The sequence below is a fragment of the Macaca fascicularis genome, chromosome 12 (assembly GCF_037993035.2).
Source record: "Macaca fascicularis isolate 582-1 chromosome 12, T2T-MFA8v1.1".
In the NCBI taxonomy this organism is placed as follows: Eukaryota; Metazoa; Chordata; class Mammalia; order Primates; family Cercopithecidae; genus Macaca; species Macaca fascicularis.
This window is the reverse complement of record NC_088386.1, coordinates 73096655-73114921: the sequence shown is the minus strand read 5'-3', so window position 1 is coordinate 73114921 and position 18267 is coordinate 73096655. Positions and strand designations below refer to the sequence as shown.

Sequence of the window (18267 nt, the reverse complement as noted above, 5' to 3'; positions counted from 1 at the left end):
TTAGGCCACTTCTGAGGTCAGAGCTTGGGCAAGTAAAAAGGAGGGAGGGAGACTTCAGCCATTGAATATAGAAGGTGATATTTAAATTACCTTTGCTTTTAAAGATAGAATCATCCCTATATTTGCACTTATCAATCTGTAGTAGTCATCTTTCCAAGTCAGTAAATATATAGATATATATCACCACGGTTAATAGCTGCATTGTTCTCCACAGTATAGCAGAGCACAATAATTTACTTAACTGATAGCCCATTGATGGGCATTTATGTTGTTTCCTACTTGTTGCTGTTATAACAATGTTGCTGTGTATATCCTTGCAAAGACAGATTTTCTGAACTTAATAAACAGCGTCAGATGGTCAGAAGAGGAAAGGTGACTTCCAGCTGGGGAAGGAGAATTGAGGCAGGCTTCACAGCACATATGGAATGTTAGCTGGATTGAAGGCTGGGTAGAGAATGTGAGATAAGGATTAGGGAGAAAGGCAATCAAGGTGGCCGGATGCAGTGACTCATGCCTGTAATCCCAGCACTTTGGGAGGCTGAGGCAGGTGGATCACCTGAGGTCAGGAGTTCCAGACCAGCCTGACCAATATAGTAAAACCCCATCTCTACTAAAAATATAAAAATTAGCCAGGCATGGTGGTGTGTGCCTGTAGTCCCAGCTACTCAGGAGTCTGAGACAGGAGAATTGCTTGAACCCAGGAGGTGGAGGTTGCAGTGAGCTGAGATCGCACCACTGCACTCCAGCCTGGGCAACAGAGTGAGACTCTGTGTCAAAAAAATAAAGAAATAAAAATGAAGAAAGAGAAAGAGAGAGAGAGAGAAAGAAAGAAAGAAAGAAAGAAAGAAAGAAAGAAAGAAAGAAAGAAAGAAAGAAAGAGAAAGAAAGAAAGAAAGAAAGAGAAAGAAAGAAAAAGAAAGAAAGAAGGAAAGAAAGGTGATCAAGGCAACTGACTGAACTAGAGAGTAAAAGCAAAGAGGTGGGAAAGGGTGGGGACAAAGAATACAGTGTAATGAGGTTGGAGCACAGAGTAGATGAAGCAGAGGGGCTGGCAGTAAGATTCATAAGTAGTTTTGGATAGCACTGAGGAGGGCTTTGGCTGCCAGGCAAAGGAGTCTATTATTATATACCAACAAGATGATTTAATGCTGATTCATTCCTCTTAGAGATCCCCCATCTATGCCTCAGTACTCAATGGGTAACACAATCTCAACTCTCCTATTAATGGTTGTAAAAGAAAAAGCAGGCCCTTGATTTCTGAGTGGGAGATCTGAAAAGAAAATTCACAGGCTCCAAGAAGCTCAGTGAGATAATGCATGAAAGAACACCGCATGGACTTGCACAGCGTAACCGTGTGGTAAGAGTGAATTATTCGTATGAACAATCATAATAGAATGGCATTTTTAAATTCTGGGGTTTTGCAGTTAAAAATTTAGCATTTTTAAATGGTGACTTGGCTCTGCCTACATTTGTACTTTTAGTTCCCCATAAAGTTGCTCTGTGAGAAGGCAAGTTTGCTTCAAGGAGAGAAAAGGAGAAACCCCACCCATGAGGTGGCTACCAGCTGAGTTTTCAGATTGCTTATCTCTTTAATATTCTAGACCTCACCATCTGGTCATCAAATTCACTTTGGTCTAAACTGGCCTACGATTTTTTTTTCTGTATTTGGAGTTTATATTAGAAATTAAGATTTACTGCATTTGCAGACCGTTTTTAGTCTTTTTATGAAAAAAGTGGAGGCAATAGAGACCCACTTGTCCAATGTGTCATTTTAAACACGCTGGGCAAGCGCAGGGTGGCAGCTTTATTTATCACCACATGCTCACTGGAGTGCTGGTAAATGGAATTGCGTGCTTGGCCAAGCACACAGGGAATAAGCACAGCATTGAGGCTGGGTTTTTACAGCAGCTCTGTGATCATGAATTATGAAAGGATTAGACAAGGTTTGGGAGGAGGGAGGTTCTGTTGTTTTTCTTCCTTCTTTTGTGAAGATTTGAGGGTGAGGAAAACCTTTTATTGCCTAGAATAAAGGCAATAAAAAAAAAAGTCCACCAAATGATGCTTATTGGGAAATAGGTTGGGAGATTCCTAATTTATCTCTCTGGTTATTTACCAAGTCAGAAACCACGATGCAAATAACGACTTCTCTCTCTGTAGGAGGAATTCATTAGTGTTAGACTCAAAGTCCTGCCATGGCCCTGAAGCACTTGCTTTTACTGCCAACCTGAAGAGCTACAGTATTCTGTTTGCATGAATTTGAGAGTTGAAGGCGTGCTTACTTAACGTTATTGGTAAGTGAACCATACTTTTCAGAGCTGCTTATCTTTTCTCTTTGCTGCTAAGCTGTGTCAAATCCACCTGATCTGCAGCTGATAGCATTTACATCTCTTCTTTATTAGAGAGGCTACAGATCTGACTAGTACCATTTCTAGGACAATGCCTTATTTCTCTCTGCCTGCCTAACCTTTCAACCATGCCCACAGGTCCCAAGGCACATTCCATCATCCTTGGGTGCCACTGCAAGGCTGGTGCAGGATAGAAGCCTGTCTTCCTGGGAACCTTATTCAATTCCTTAGTGAGGCTCTCCCTTCAGATCCAACCTCAGCTTACCTCTCCATCCTTATCTGTAGCCACCAAGTGTTGTTCTCTCTTATTTCACGGCCTTTGCAAAGGTTGGTTCTTTGGAAAGAAGTACCCATCTGTCTTAGCTCAGGCTGTCATGACAAAATACCATAGACTGCATGGCTTAAACAACAGAATTTATTTCTCACAGTTCTGGAGGCTGGAAATCTGAGATTAGAGTGCCAGGATGGTAAGGTTTTGGTGAGGGCTCTCTTCCTGGCTTGTGGATGAGTACCTTCTTGCTGGGTCCTCACATGGCGGGGGTGGGGGGGGGGGAGGGGGGGAGAGAGAGAGAGAGAGAGAGAGAGAGAGAGAGAGAATATCTTCTTCTTCTTCTTCTTATAAGGGCCTTAATCCCATCATGAGGGACCTTCCTCATGACTTCATCTAACCCTAATTACTTTCCAAAGGGCCCCATCTCCAAATACCATCACATTGTGGGCTTGGGCTTCAACATATGAATTTGTGGGGGACACAGACATTCAGTCTTCTCACCATTGTTTGGTACTTGACTTAAAGACAACTTCTGCTGGGAGTCTTCCCTGAAATATCCAAGGTTATAGTTTCTTACAGCATCTCACATTTACCATGGTACTTACCATACTCTATTGCAATTGTCTGCACACCTATATGTCTTCTCTTACCAGATTGAACTTCTTGATGGCAGAAATGGTGTGTTATTCGCTGATGGATGCCTACTACCCAGCATAATGGCATGCACATAGTAAGCATTTACTTAAGTGCCTGTTGCCTGACTGAATTAGTCAAGGTAATGCTAGTAGAATTAACAACAACAATAAAAATTAAGACATAGAAGTTAATTTCAGTTGCACATAACAGTCCAGTGCAGTTGTTCAGCAGGCAGCCTTCCATGGGGTGATTTGGGACTCTGGTTCATTCCACCCTGTGGCTCCACCATCCTCTAGGGTCTTGGAGTCCTTCTATTCCAGTTAGAGAATGGGAAAGAAAGAATGAAGATGACACACCTACTTCCTAATTGCATCTGCCTGGAAGTGGCATGCTTCTGTGCCAGTCACATCCCGTTCTAAGAACTGGCCCCAGCTAGAGGCAAGGGGTGAGAGGGAAGTGGGGGCAGACTGAGAGATATGATCACTGATGAGCAGCTGCTTCCAAGCAACCCTCCTCAGTATGGAATGAATTAATGAGATCAAAGATACAACACAGTGGAAAGAACTGAGGAATGTTGGGACCAAGAGAAAAGCCATATTAAATCACCCAATACTCTCATTTTATAGAAGACGCAAGTCCAGAGTAGATAAATAGCAAATAACACAACTATTTACGATTTACTTAAAGACCTGGGGTTTGAATTCAGGTGACCTTGGTTCTTGCCCTAGTTTGTTGAATGTCAAAGTCACCCCTGCCTCTCTGAGCTTCAATACTCTCACCTTTAAAATCTGAGGTTTGTGCCAGATGCTCTCTAAGATTCAGCCCAGCCTTGCTGGGCTGAAAGTGACACCACAACCACGATTGTGGAGGTTTGTTCTGGGAATGGAATAATTCAGGTCCCTGGGACCACACTCAACAACCAAGAAGTGAAATTTCAATCCCTTGGTCAGTTGTTTTATCTGCACATGCTCTGTTGATCAGAAACCATCCTTCAACAAAATGAAACGCATTGTAAAGACGTTTTAGAAGGAGGAGTCAAAACACTGTCCACACACCTTCATCCACCCAGAATTGACCTGGGTTCACAGATGAGGTCACCGAGCATGGCCTGACTACCTGTGTCACTCCTCAGGCAGAATTTAGACTATCACATAGTAAGAATGAGAGTGACACTGTCTCTCAGTTGTTTGAGATCTGAGGGTATTCTGATTGTTAACATCAGCCCTGTTCTTTCTATTTAAACAGTTCTATTCATGCATTTCAGGCTATTCAGAGGTGCTCTAAATCTCAAATTTTAAAACATTTGGGTAGGAAAGAGAAAAGAGCATTGAATAGTATGCTGACTTCATTAAAAGCCTATTTTAGGAGATAAATACATTTGAATGATAGAAGTTTTCAGAAAGAACTTCGAATAGAGGTAAACAACTTAAACTAGTCAGTCACTTTTTAGAGGTTAATGAGAAACTTCAAATGTTTTTGGCCCAAAGACTTTCTTGAAACTATAATGACTTTCTAGACTCTCATATAGCTAAATGACTTATGCTTAAGTCCTCAAAGTACAAATTAGTAAGAATGTGTCCTAGAAGTCTTATAAGCATTTATTTTCATTTAGACCACTGCATTTTCTCAGGAGAAAATGAAAGGGTTCTCCAATGTTCTGAAAGCTGCATGTTCCATGCATATGTCTCAATATATAGGATCATAACATCTCTTTCAGACCTCCCAAACCCCATGCCCTTTCACAGTGAAATCCTGTTCTGACTGATATCCCTTACCTCCCTGTCCTGGAGAAAAGCATCAAGTAACTATTCTCCTTCCACTTCTCCCTCCCTATATTCCTAATTTGAGTATCTACTTCCCAACGTGGCAAAGGGTAGCACAGAAATGACACTGCTTTGGAAGTCACTGGCAGAGCACTCCCTAGGTTCAAACTGGCAGACAGGCTTCCCCACCCCCAGCCCTGCTGCTGCCATTTCACACAATTTACCTTCCACACCAAATTCAGAACAGCAGTCTATAAAGAAAAGAGGAAAAGCAAGCTGTCTAAAGAGTCTTCATTCTTCTTCATGGTATAAAGCAACATGTTGCTGTGGCTTTTGACCTCCAGGGGTTGGATTAGATGATTTTCCACATGGTTTATTGTGAAAGGTTTTATTGCACAGATCCCTCAACAATTTAATTGCCATAAAAATAGCTAACATATGTGGCAGGCTTTAAAAATGTCCACCCACCAAATGGATTTGCTTCTCATGTGGCCACCAGGAGCTGGCAGCTTTTACCTCCACATACCTCGGTGGGGTTCTAAGCTAAAGGGCTGAAGTCACCCCGACGGGCTGTAATGAATGCAGGTCTTGGTTTCCATTTTGCTTTTTCTGTACTGTTGATGGTTCAATTTGTTTGCTTGCTTGTTTTTCTTCTTTTGGGGGTGTGTTTTTAAAGACATATCTCTGAGGGCAATAAAAAGGTGGTAGTCTTAGATTCCATGAGGGTGTAATGAACTGACACAGCTCAGGACCACTGTCCCAATGGTTTAGTCTGATCCTCATAGTCTCTCAAGTGTTCTCATTTGAGAGCTACCAACATTCATAACCTATCTTTTAAAAGCCAAAGGAGAGAAATCTGTCATCTACTAGAAACACTGCAACCACTTCCTTGACAGGAAGCCATGTTTTTACTTTGCATTAGCTAGTAAAAACAATACTAAAAAAAAAATCATACATGGATGCACTTCTCTTCACATAGCAGATGCTAATTCCTCAAAGGAGGCTGCCTACTGAGTAATCCTTCCAGGTCTAGCTAATTAATGTTTCCTCCGTAGACCAAATAACTATGTGAGAGCTCTCTGTTGACCTCTCTCCTGTCTCTTTTGACTGTTTTGTCAGAGTCTCCCCTTGCTATTCATGGGAGGCCCAAAAGACAGCTTCACAGTGTTCCACAAACCAGCCTGTGAACAGCAGTCCCCCGTCCTTCTTCCGCAGTGGTTCCTCCTCCAGTTGCATACAACTCATCTGGAAGAGGATATTGCCTGATAGAAGAATGCCGTAGGCCGCGTGCAGTGGCTCACGCCTGTAATCCCAGCACTTTGGGAGGTCGAGGCAGGCGGATCACTGGAGGTCAGGAGTTCGACACCAGCCTGACCAACATGATGAAACCCCACCTCTACTAAAAAATACAAAAATCAGCCAGGAGTGGTGGCACTCGCCTGTAATCCCAGCTACTTGGGAGGCTGAGGCAGGAGAATCACTTGAACCTGGGAGGCGGAGGTTGAAGTGAGCCAAGATTGTGCCATTGCACTCCAACCTGTGTGACAAAAGCAAAACTCCGTCCCAAAAAAACAAAAAACAAAAAGCAAAAGAATGCCAGTATCTGTTCCTGGGTGCCAGCCAGGTCTGCCCTGTTCCAGCTACCAGAAGGAAGTCAGGAAAGCTGGGAAAAAGCCTCCTCCTGCCTGCCCCCGCGCCTCCCCTGAAAGCCTTATCTGTTTACCTGGCTGAGGCATCTCCATCCAAGCCCAGCGAAGTTTCTCTTAAGCAGTTCCACCAGCTTCTGATCTTCACCCCTCTTTCCACAGTGGCTCAAAATTAAACCAAGGACCATGGAGGGTTGCTCCAGTCTTCACCCTCCTGGTTAAACTGGCATTTTTGATCCCCATGTTTCTCTCCCCTTAGTAACAGTAGCAGGGAGGTAAACATTGTTTTAGGAGCAAGTAGCAGAATTTACCTGGTGGAGACTTGTATTGTTTACCAAAACATTTCGATAAGCCACTTTGGCTATAGTAACATGATCCTTAGGGCCTGGGCTGGATGAGACAAAGTTTATACAGTGAGAAGAATTTTTGAGTTTCTAAGAGCAGTGCTGGAGGAAGAGGGGACCTGGGGATGGAGATAAACTGGGAGAGATGAGAAGAGGTGGTGAGAAGAGATGGACCAGCAAGAGAGGAGGCAGTCTATGACAGAAGGAGAAGACAAAGTGAGTAAGCAATTTCCAGTGCAGGATAAGACATATGGACTTTCTAGGAATAGAAATATCTAATCTTTTCAGCATAAAGTTGCTTATTCTGCCATGGATACCAGTCTTATATTAAAAGAAGTTGAGTTAAATGTATTTAATGAAATCATCAAATCCATTTACAGAAAAAGCCAAGGTATAGGTTTAAAAGTAATGGGCTGGGCACGGTGGCTCATGCCTGTAATCCCAGCACTTTGGGAGGCCAAGGTGGGTAGATCACGAGGTCAGGAGATCAAGACTATCCTGGTCAACATGGTGAAACCCCATCTCTACTAAAAATACAAAAATTAGTTGGGTGTGGCAGAAATTAGTTGGATGTGGTGGCACGGGCCTATAATCCCAGTTACTCAGGAGGCTGAGGCAGGAGAATCGCTTGAACCGGGGAGTCAGAGATTGCAGTGAGCTGAGACCATGCCACTGAACTCCAGCCTGGCAACAGGGCAAGACTCCATCTCAAAAAAAAAAAAAAAAAAAAAAAAAGTAATGAAGATCATTATTAACTGCCTCCATCAAAATGTGTTACATATATAGACACCTAAATATACTGAAGTTTTGTTTACATGTAGCTACATATTGTACCTGGGATAAGAGATATGGGTTTTTATGGCTTTTTTTTTTTTAAATGTGACTATACTTAAATACACTCCCTTCCTTAGTGTTATTCCTACTTAGTGTCTGGTGGCAATGGTGTTGGGGAGAAAGTAAGAAAAAGGGGTGGCTTCCATAATTGTATAGTTGTAATGACTAAAGAGGGGATATGCCATGAAAAGTGAGATTCACGAGAAATCAAGAGTTCAGTAGAAGTGAGAAATCTGAGTATGAAATATTGGGGTGGGCTAGGGTTTCCAGATAAAATCCAGCATGCCCAATTAAATTTGAACTTCGGATAAACAACAAATGATTTTTAAATATATTTATTCTTATATACTTATTCTACTTATACTGATGTCCTGTAGTTTCATTTGCAAAATCTGGCAACGCTATGGTGGAGGAATGCTGGAATATGTTAGCAATAAAAAATCTTAATTTAAATATCATAGGAGAGCATGACTTGGGTACAGAAAATATCTGGTTTAAATAACATTGCAGGCCGGACGCAGTGGCTCACGCCTGTAATCCCAGCACTTTGGGAGGCCGAGCCGGGTGGATCACAAAGTCAGGAGATCGAGACCATCCTGGCTAACACGGTGAAACCCCGTCTCTACTAAAAATGCAAAAAATTAGCCGGGCATGTTGGCGGGCGCCTGTAGTCCCAACTACTCGGGAGGCTGAGCCAGGAGAATGGCGTGAACCCAGGAGGCGGAGCTTGCAGTGAGCCGAGATCGCGCCACTGCACTCCAGCCTGGGCGACTAAGCAAGACTCTGTCTCAAAAAAAAAAAAAAAAAAAAAAAAATGCAAATTTTCAAAGGTACTGTATTTAGAATCAGGCTCAAAGCCTTTTACAAGCATACATCAGTGATGTGGTTTTTTACACTATGAAACATGTAATGTGAACATCCTCCTCCAACATCAGAAATAGCTATGAGACCTTTAAGAAGGTCCTAATACCCTCCTTGTCTTACTGATTGTCTAAAAAACTAGCTATTCTATCTTGCTATTCTACCTAAAGGGAAGTGTAGTGAGACATTTAGATTTATAGAGAAATTGATTACTAGATGGACACATGAATAGCTCCCTTCCTCCCAGCCCCTACCCATGGAATCAACAGAGTGAAGGGCAGCCTGGGGACTACCACCTAAGAAAGAATAAAATTCTCCACTAGGCCGGCCGAGTCATCATATAATGAAGTTGGGGCCCTCTCCCCACTTTCCTACTACTTGGCTTTATCAAGCAATCACAACCATGCTTTTAAAATATCCAAATTTTACTTTTTAAAAGATCTAAGCTGTTCACAGAGGCAAAATGAAACAATAGGAAATACTTGTCAATTGGGAAAAAAAAGTTATTACAAACGTGCTTAATAAAATACAATGTAAAGGTACTTAATAAAGTTACAACTTAAAGTGAATGTAGAGAACCTGTTTCATTTTTATTAAAGCTGGATTTATAGCTTTGGTTTATTGGTTTATGTTCTCAGAACTTAATTTAGTCTCTAGATGGTTTGCCCAAAAGAAAGCAGGTGGGTGAGCTGTGTGTTGGACTACACTAGTCTAAGGGGTTGTGATATAGGTATTAACACGCCTTGGTTTGCACAAGCTCCCCACAAACAAAAAACTGAAAAATAAAAAGGGCTGGGCACAGTGGCTCAGGCCTGTAATCTCGGCACTTTGGGAGGCTGAGGCGGGCGGATCACCTGAGGTCAGGAGTTCGAGACCAGCCAGCCCAACATGGCGAAACCCCATCTCTACTAAAAATACAAAAAATTAGCCAGGTGCGGTGGCAGGCACCTGTAATCCCAGTTACTCAGGAGGCTGAGGCAGGAAAATCACTTGAACGCAGGAGGTGGAGGTTGCAGTGAGCCGAGATCACGCCACTGCACTCCAACCTAGGTGACAAGAGTGAAACCCCATCTACAAAAAAAAAAAAAAAAAAATTTTACAACTTCATCAGGAAGAACTTCCTACAAATTCCACCCACCCTTTAAGGCTCAAGTGATAGTGCTATCTTCTCTACAGTGTCCCTCGGTTCTCTATGCTGACAGTTCTCAATGGGAGCTGCAATACTCTTAGGGGGCATTCTGAATATTTGTGGAGATGTTTTTCTGCTGCTGTCATGACCTAGCATTATAAACATTAAACTACATACTATTTTACTATAAATCATTTTACTTTTATTTATTAATCATATTATAGTAGGGGCATTATGTTGTTTTTTAAAATTAGCCATGTAAGGAAAGTTAGAACCAAGAATAGCCACAAAAATTTACCTCTGAAAAAGGAAAGTACAGAGATGGTATCCACCCCACCAGATATGAGGATTTATGATGGGCCTATGGAGATTAAGACAATGTGGCATTGTTTCAGAACTTGATAAAATTTATCAGTGGAATAGAAGAGTCAGCCTAGAAACAGATCTATGCTTATAGGGAACTTCGTATTTGACAGAGGTGGTATGTTAAATTGAGGTAGACTAAGAGACTGTTCAATAAATGGATCCGAGAAAAAAAGGTTATTTGGAAAAAAAATTAAAATGAATCTCAACTTCACATCATATAGAAAACTCAAGTACAGATGTGTTAAAAATTTAAAGGCAGAAACAAAACTGTAAAAAAAGAATATAATTTAGACATAAAGTAAACGTTTTTAAAACAATACATAAAAATTATTTACTATAAAAGACTAATAAAATTAAGTACCCTAAATATAAGTGAAAGGTTACAAACCAGATGTTTGCAATTCACACAGCTGATACAGAACTAGTATAATGATTATATAAAGAACGCTTACAAATCAATAAGAAAAGCACTAACAATCCAACAGAAAAGTGAGCAAAAGACAAGAACAAGATCTTTACAAAAGAGAAAGTCTATATGGCCAATAAACATAAATTCTGACAATAGCAGGTGTTAAAGAGGATGTATATTTACAGAATATTTTATGCACTGTGAGTGGGAAGGTAAATTAGGACAACAATTATAGAAAACAGTTTGGCTTTATGTGATAACATTAAACATTTAAATACTCTACTGACACAATTCCACTTCTGGGTATATATACAAGAAAAACTCTTGGATGTGTACACGAAGAGGCATATATAAAAATGCCCATAGCTGCACTTTTGAAAACAGCAAAAACTCAGAAACAATCAAAATGCCCATCAACAGGAGAGTGGGCAAGTAAACCATGCCAAATTCACACAATGGTATATAATATGGTTGCTGAAACCAGTGAATCTCCAGAATGACATATGCAATAATATGGATGAATAACATTAAAAGGGTATATGCCATGTGAACCCTTTTCATAAAGCTAAAACAACTAAAATAAAAATATGTCCAAGAAATTCATATAGATACAATGAAATGATATAAAAAGAGAAGCAAGACAATGAAAACAACAGATTTAGGGTGATGGTTACCTAGGATAAGAGAGATGCAGGATGGTTTGGGAGGCATCTCCAGAGTCAAATGTAGGTCATAGTAAAGATCTTGCCTTTTATGCTGGGTGATGGCTTCACTGCTGATTATTACATTATTAAAACTAAACAAAGAGAAGACTAGGAGAGACCTATACATGGACCACTAATGAAAGTGTGTCAATGACTAAAGATTATGATTAATCAGTTTATGCACTGGAGATTTAAAAAAGAAAAAGAAGAAAAAGAAATTATATGTGTAGAATATTATATCTTACATATGAATTTCATTTCAAAATAGTAAAGAGGGCCTTAGAAAATATTTGTTTTAAAAGAAGGGGCAAGGTATCTGATATGGTCGCAAACTGCTGCTCTAGCCAAATCAGGGTTGTTTTTTTTCTATAACTCTGAACCTCTGTGTCATGTTGTATGTGACAATGTTTAAGGCACTGTCCACATTGCCTCAATTACAATTTTTTTTTTTTAATGTACCTGTAGTAACTCCTCTGGGCTGTAAATTTCTTGAAAGTTCTGGATCCTTTACAATGCCTTGAGTGGAGTAATCACTTACTCATTTGTTTAATGAACAAAATAAACTATTTAACTTGAAACTTCCATTTCTTAGAGAGAAGCAGGTTTAATAAACACACTACTTTCTGCCAGACATTTGCCCTTCCACATTCTAGAGTTTATCAGACCTTTTTTTTTTTTTCTGAGACGGAGTCTAGTTCTGTCGCCCTGGCTGGAGTGCAGTGGCGCGATCTCGGCTCACTGCAACCTCCACCTCCCGGGTTCAAGCAATTCTCCTGCCAGAGCCTCCCAAGTAGCTGGGACTACAGGCGTGTGCCACTACACCCAGCTAATTTTTGTATTTTTAATAGAGACGGGGTTTCACTGTGTTGGTTGGCCAAGATGGTCTCGATCTCTTAACCTCGTGATCTGCCCACCTCGGCCTCCCAAAGTGCTGGGATTATAGGCATGAGCCACTGCGCCTGGCCTTATCAGACATTCTTAGGAATATAACATCAAGTGGAAGGAGAACATCTACTCCTGGATGGCAGAGGTTTAACTTAATAATTTTGGCCCATAGTCGTTTAAGCCTAAAATAGTCTAGTAAGAATCCCAAGGAACCACAATAGCTCCATTTATGTAACACTAATAGTTAAAATGTATTCCATATCTGCTCTAGGCCAGATGCTTTGTATTATCTTGAACTCTTGTAATAAATTTACATAGCCATTTTTTGTTTCTGTTTTACCAATAAGAAAACTGTGTTTCAATGAGGTTAAGAACTTTTTCAGGGCTACACTGTTGTTGATGGCAGAACAGGGATCTCACTTCAGATGATTTTATATTGAATTGGCAACTTTCAAACACATTATGCTACCTGAGTACATTTTCATGTCTTGATAAATTTTTTGTTTGTTTGTTTGTTTGTTTGTTTATATAGATTCTTTACAAACGGAAGGAAAGGTCTTCATGGTTTCATTTGCTGAGGCCAGAGAAAGACAAAACTGTGTTAGTTTGTTCCCATGCTACTATGAAGAAATACCTGAGACTGGGTAATTTATAAAGGAAAGAGGTTTAATTGACTCAAAGCGCTGCATGGCTGGGGAGGCCTCAGGATTCTTATAAGCATGGTGGAAGGCACCTCTCCATAGGGCAGAGGAGGGAGAATGAGTGCAGCAGGGGAAATGTGGACACTTACAAAACCATCAGAGCTAGTGAGAACTCACTATCATGAGAACAGCATGGGGGAAATTGCCCTCATGATTCAATTACCTCCCATCAGGTCCCTCCCATGACACGTGGGGATTATCAGGGTTAGAATTCAAGATGAGATTTGGGTGGGGACACAGCCAAACCATATCACCATCTCTAAAAAGTCCTCCAATGGCATAGAGATCCAGAGGTAAGAAAAGTACTTGATGTGCTTATAAAGCAAAATAATGTTATTAAATTCTTCACTAGAAGAAAGTCACAGCCAGGTGTGGTGGCTCACATCTGTAATCCCAGCACTCTGGGAGGCCAAGGCGGGCAGATCACTTCAGGTCAGGAGTTTGAGACCAGCCTGGCCAATATGGTGAAACCGCATCTCTACTAAACAGACAAAAATTAGTCGGGCGTGGTGGCGCATGCCTGTAATCCCAGTTACTAGGGAGGCTGAGGCACGAGAATTGCTCAAACCCAGGAGGTGGAGGTTGCAGTGAGTTGAGATCTCACCACTACACTCCAGTCTGGGCGACACAGTGAGACTCCATCTTAAAAAAAAAAAAAAAAAAGAAAAGAAAAACGTGACTAAATCAATTTAAGTTCTCTATATCACCCTCAACTTCTAATACCACTTATAGAAACCATTTCTTCCAAAACCATTTGAAGTCTCAGTCCTAAAACATTCCTATATATTCAGGCTGCAAGAGTCATTGGGGTGAGAGCAACAGCACTCCACACCTGAGACAGAAACACTAGCATAGAAAGACAAACCACTGGGAGGTCTATTTTGTACAAGGACCCCATGATTTCCTGGGAGAAATGGTAAAGTGCATTTAAAGGCTTAATGAGGTCCCCAAAGTAAAATCCTGAACAAAGAAGGGAGATAAAGTACCTCGTAATCTTTGGAAGCATTCCAGGAAGAGATGAGGGGAAACCATTTATTCTGCAAGAAAGCTTACTGCCATATCCAAGAGAGAGATGGTGGTGGCAGAAACCAGAGCAGTGGTGGTAGAGACTGGAGAGAAGTATAGAGTTGAGTTAGTTCACAGGCAGAATTGTTAGGACTTGAGTCATTGAATGTAGGGAGTAAGATGGCAGTGGGCTTAAAGGCCAGGCTTGTTTTCTAGGTTGGTCTCTGAGTTCCTGCAAGATCTGGTTGTTTAAAAGTATGTGGCATTTTTTGCCTCTCTCTCTTGCTCCCACTCTAGCCATGAGAGCAAGAATGGACTAACACAACCCAGGAAATGTGTTCCATAACTCTCCACAGAAAAAGCCTCAAAAAACAAGTGCGGTAGTTAGGTTGCTGCTCAAATACCATGGCAATTGTCATCCAGTTCTTAATTATCCATAAGGCTGGTGTGGTCTAAGGAAAGTTAATTGTATATACTGCATTAATCTTAGCAAGAAAATTTAAAGCATAATCCAATAGGACAATTTTGCACATTGTCAGTGCTCAGGACTTAAAGATAAATCTGACCAAGCCTATAAAATATTAGGCAACAGTCAAATGAAAATTTGTGTCATTTCAGACAACTGGACGGCTGGCCATCAGAGGTTGTCTGATGCCATGGAAAAAATAGTTTGAAGGCTTTGCAAGCCAGAACATGTGTTCCTATAGGCTGATGACATTTTTCTTTTGGAAATCTTATCTTTTGACCGCTGGCCTCAAAGACTCTTCCTATCCAATTTATTATTTTCATGACTTTATTGCAGGAATAAAAACAGGCATTAACAGGATATCTCTGACCATGAAAGGTTCCAGTCTGGAGGAAAGACATGATACTTCAATGTTGCATACTTCTTGGAAGTGAAAGCAGTGAAACATGCTAAAATAATTTGGGTAACATCCCCATTAGTGTATCCCACAGCACACTCCAACTCCGAGGAATAAATTTTTCAGTGGTAGTACCCAAAGCTGTGTCTTCTCTGCTAATTCCTTTGTATAAATCATGTGACTGTGTTCTGCCTAATAAATTAATTGGGATAATAACACCTGTCTTCGTCCATTTTATGTTGCTATAGCAGAATACATCAGACTGGATAATTTGTAAAAAAAGATTTATTTAGCTCATGGTTCTGCAGGATGGGAAGTACAAGAAACATGGCACCAGCATCAGTCTGGCTTCTGGTGAGGGCTTTTGTGCTACATCATAACATGGCAGAAGGTCAAAGGGGAAGCAGACATGTGCAAAGGGGCAAAACCCAAGGGTATCCTGATTTATAACAACCCACTCTCATGGGAACTAATCCATTTCCACGAGAACTAATCCAGTCTCATGAGCACAAGAGCTCACTACTGCGAGAACAGCACCAAGTCATTCATAACGGATCCACTCCCATGACCCAAACAGCTCCCCTAGGCTCCATTTCCCTATACTGCAGCACTGACAATAACATTTCAACATGAGTTTTGATGGGGATGAACCATATGCAAACACAGCATTCTGCCTCTAGCCTCAAAAAAATCCTGTGCTTCTCATATACAAAATACAATCATTCCATTCCAATAGTCTCAAAAGTCTTAACTTGTTCCAGCAACAACTTAAAAGTCCAAAGTCTCATCTAAGACTCATAGCAAGTTGCTTCCAGCTGTAAGCCTGTAAAATTAAAAATAAGTTATTTATTTTCAAGATGCAATGGTGGGACAGACATTTGGTAAACATCCCCACTTGAAAAGGGAGATATAGGCCAAAAGAAAGAAATGACAGACCCCATACAAATCTGAAACTCAGCAGGGCAGACATTAAATCTTAAGGCTCCTGCCTAATCTTTCACACCATGTGTCATCTCCTGGGCACACTGATGTGAGGGGTGGGCTCCCAAAGCCTTGGGCAGCCCTGCCCCACTTGCATCACTGGGTGTAGCACACGTGGCTGTTCTCACAGTTGGAGTCAAATGCCCGTAACTTTTCCAGGCAGGCATTGCACATTGTCAATGGCTCTACAGTCTCAGGGTCCCAAAGGTAGCCCCACTCCTTCAACTCCTACTTCCCTGGTAGGGACTCTCTATGGCTGCTTTGATTATACATTTCTGCTCAGCATTGCTTTAGTAGAGGCTCTCTGCAGTGGCTCTGCCCCTTTGACAAGTCTGCCTGGGCTTCCAGGCTTTCTGATACATCTTCTGAAATCTAGGTGGGAGCTCCTATATACCTCCACCACTCTTGTATTCTGCATGTCTACAAAATTAGCACCATTTGGATGTAGATGATGCCAAAGCTTACAGTTTGGGATCTCTGGAGTGGCAGCACAAGGAACACCTGGAACTGCTTAAGTCACCAGGATGCAAGAGCAGCAGCCTGAAGTGGCCCTGGGCAGCAATTTCACAGAAAACACCCAGATTTGTCCCTCAAAACCATTCTGCCCTCTTAGGCCTCTGGGCCTTTTTCCCAATGTCCTGATGCACAGCACTTGACTCCCTTATATGCATACTAATCTTTTTAGCAAGTAGTCTCTTGACAGTACCCTTGAATTGTTCTCCTGAAAACACTCTTTCATTTCACATGGTTGGGCTGCACATTTTTCAAATGTTTACATTCTGCTTCCCTTTTAATTATAAATTCTGCCTTTAGATTATTACTTTGCTGTGCCATAACTAAGCATGAGCTATTAAAAGTAACCACATCACTTCTTGAGTGTTTTGCTGCTTAGAAAGTTCTTCCACCAGATACACAAGTTCATCACTCTTAAGTGCTACCTTCCATAAATCCCTAGGGAATAGACATACTACAGCCAATTTCTTTGCAACTGTGTAACAAGGATGGGCCTTACCTCAATTTTCAAGAAGATATTCTTCATTTCCATCGGAGACCTCATCAGCATGGCTTTTACTGCCCATATTTCTATCAGCATTTTGGTCACAATTACTTAAACAATCTCAAAAAAGTTCCAAACTTTCCCTCATCTTTTTGTCTTTTTCTAAGCCCTCACCAGAACTGCCCTTAATGCTCTGTTCACTGCAATACAGTCTCTTTCTAGCCTGCCCCTCCTCCAAATTCTTTCAACCATTGCCCACTACATAATTCCAAAGCAGATTTCACATTTTCAGGTATTCACAGAGCAAATCCCACTCCTCGGTACCAATTTTCTGTGTCGGTCCATTTTGTGTTACTGTAATTGAATAAATACCCAAGGCTGGGTAATTTACATAAAAAAGAGGTTTATTTAGTTGATTGTTCTGCAGGTTGGGAAGTACAAGAAGCATGGTGCCAGCATCTGCTCAGCTTCTGGTGGGGTTGTTTGTGCTGCATCATAACATGGCAGAAGGTCGAAGAGGAAGTGGACATGTGCAAAGGGGCAAAACCCAAGGGCAACTTGCCTTATAACAACCCACTCTCATGAGAACTAATCCATTTCCACGAGAACCAATCCAGTCTCATGAGAGCAATAACTCTCACTACTATGGGAATGACACCAAGCCATTCATGAGGGATCCACCCCCATGACCCAAACATCTTCCAACACCACCATGCTGGTAATCAAATTGTGAGATTTGGTGGGAACAAACCACATCCAAACCATAGCAATACCATAAACCCAGAAATAAAAACTGTTTCATCAAAAGCAAGGCATATTTAAGAAGAAAATACATTACTATTTAAAATATTAATAGAGCTGGAACTACCAGAGAAAAAAGTTAATCCCATAACTGGACAGCCTAAAGAAAATGCCCTGGAATGAATGGGAGACAGAAATAACAAGTAGAAAGTGGTTTTGCAGAAAGTCTTCCTTTATTAAGGAAGATGTCTGACCACAGTTGTGGTTGAAATACTCATAAATAAACAATGTTTACCAACATGAAGTAGTTATTTTCATGAAATAATCACTTCCAAGTGGTTTTAAAAGAGACTGCCAAATAGAATATACATGCAATTTGATCATCTCATATTTTGGCAGGCAGAAACACAAAAGCGTTAGGAACCAAACATCATGCTTTTTGCTGCTATACATTTTGCCTAAATAGAATTCTTCCACATGGTGAACATGCCTCTGCTTATTCAGCAAAATCCACTGTGAGTCCTAAACCATTTCCTAAAAGCTAAATTCCTTTCAATAAGGCACTAAATCATTTTTTTGTAAACACCAAATGCTTTCTTACTGCTGGGAGTGGTATTATAGACTTATTTTTTGATATATGTTGCAGCTTTTCAAGATTCTGTTGCAAACAAAAAAGATACTTTATGATATTCCTGTTTATTGCTTTCCAGAATTTCTATCATTAATTAAAGGGCCTCCTTTCCCTCCTCTACTACCCAAAAAACTGATCTATTCCCCATATGCCTA

At 41.0% G+C, this 18267-nt stretch overlaps 1 long non-coding RNA gene across 1 annotated transcript; it reads left to right on the top strand.

The window, feature by feature from the left end:
• Window positions 1–2156: 2156 nt before the first annotated feature.
• Window positions 2157–14902, top strand: LOC135966562 (uncharacterized). Its single transcript, XR_010579946.2, has 2 exons — window positions 2157–2291; window positions 14702–14902. It is a non-coding gene; the product is annotated as an uncharacterized lncRNA (long non-coding RNA).
• Window positions 14903–18267: the final 3365 nt, after the last annotated feature.